This window comes from Lactuca sativa, chromosome 9 (assembly GCF_002870075.4).
Source record: "Lactuca sativa cultivar Salinas chromosome 9, Lsat_Salinas_v11, whole genome shotgun sequence".
Classification (NCBI taxonomy): domain Eukaryota; kingdom Viridiplantae; phylum Streptophyta; class Magnoliopsida; order Asterales; family Asteraceae; genus Lactuca; species Lactuca sativa.
This window is the reverse complement of record NC_056631.2, coordinates 75117654-75119474: the sequence shown is the minus strand read 5'-3', so window position 1 is coordinate 75119474 and position 1821 is coordinate 75117654. Positions and strand designations below refer to the sequence as shown.

Here is a 1821-nt window from a genome sequence, read left to right as displayed (position 1 = left end):
TTTAAACGCAAGTTTTGCTCGGCCCAAAACATGTTGGAACTAGAAAACTAGTTTCTGACATTGAAGAAGGGCAACATGTCCATTAACGAGTATACCAATGCTTTCACGGGCAAGATGGATTTTTCTTTACGCATCGTCCCTGACGAACTAACAAAAGTCGATAAGTGTAAAAAGGGACTACCATGGGAATATGTTGTACCAGTACGCCAGGCACCTACTCTTGAAGCAGCTATCTAGGCTGCTAAGTCTGTTGTGGAGATGATCAAGAGTAGAGTCGTCAACAAGGTCGGAGTGGTAAGAAAAGAAATTTTGAAGGATCTTAAAGTTCCAACAAGAAGAGCAAATTCTTGAAGTCTGGTTCGGAGAAGTTTAGAGGGTGAGGAAGTGAAGCAAGATGGTGCGATAAGTGCAAGAAGGAACACCTTGGAAAATGTGGCGAGGAGGTGACATGTTTCAAGTTTGGAAATGTAACATCCCCCTCTAGCACGTATCACAATATTGTCCGCTTTGGGCCACTCGGCACGAGGACTTCCTAGGGGGTCACCCATCCTGGTACTACTCTCGCCCGAGCACGCTTAACTGCAGAGTTCTTATGGGATCTGCTGCCCTCACGACTTTAAAACGCGTTGTTATAGGGAAGGTATCCACACCCCTTATAAGGAATGCTTAGTTCTCCTTCCCAGCCGATGTGGGATCAGATCTAACCTACTTTCACCCCCCATTATAGGGTTCGACGTCCCCGTCGAACACATCGAGCCGTGCCCTGACTCTGATACCATTTGTAACATCCCCTCCGGCACGTATCACAATATTGTCCGCTTTGGGCTCCCAACACGAAAACTTCCCAGGGGGTCACCCATCCTGGTTCTACTCCCACCCGAGCACGCTTAACTGCAGATCCCATAAGAACTCTGCAGTTAAGCGTGCTCGGTTGGGAGTAGTACCAGGATGGGTGACCCCCTGGGAAGTTTTCGTGTTGGGAGCCCAAAGCGGACAATATTGTGATACGTGTCGGAGGGGGATGTTATAGGAAAGTCTGGGCATTACGCCAATAAGTGTACATTCAACAAATGAGTGTGTTATGGATGTAATGAATATGGGCACTTCAAGCAAGATTGCCCAAAGAGGGAAGGAGCTACAAAGCCAAATGCACCGCCAAAGCCAAAGGCAAGAGAATTCCAGATGATCCTCGACGAAGCAGGAGACAATGCAAGGGATTAGAAGTAAGGATCTACATATCTGAAGATCATGATATAAAGTATCCACATAGATAGTATCATGAGGTGTAGCCTAATATAGGAGGCATAGTGTAGGGTGAAATTGAACATCTATGTAATCGTTCAAGAAATAATATAAAGCTTGGTTTTGTTATCCGATGTGCTAAATGACTATGTGAAGTTATTGTATAGTGAGTATGAGTAGGTGTGAAAGGTAGTAGAGGCCTATGATACTGGAAGCACATGACTCGCACTTGAATCAGGTAAAGTCACAAGGTTATCAAAACAATAATAATTGATTTTGTTTTGTTCATGTCTGTCGTTACCATCGTTTCGGTAATGACCAAGAAGATGATTATTATTCCGACCCTAGTGGTCATATCGAATCGAGTTCAACTAAGATGATTATGTTATGAGGTTAAGAGAACCAAGATCTATGTAACATCTGACTTAAGCCAGAAGATCGGAATGATAGATAATCAAAATGATCAATTGAAGTATCGCAATCGCCGAGAATGTAAGAAACTTGTAGCTAAAAGTGCTACATGCTAGAATGTGATTATATCACATTAGATCATCAAGGAAGGTTGTAACAACCCAGATT

At 43.5% G+C, this 1821-nt stretch overlaps 1 pseudogene; it reads left to right on the top strand.

Moving 5' to 3' along the window:
• The first annotated feature begins 863 nt into the window (after nucleotides 1–863).
• On the top strand, nucleotides 864–985 carry LOC111901806 (5S ribosomal RNA; annotated as a pseudogene).
• Nucleotides 986–1821: the final 836 nt, after the last annotated feature.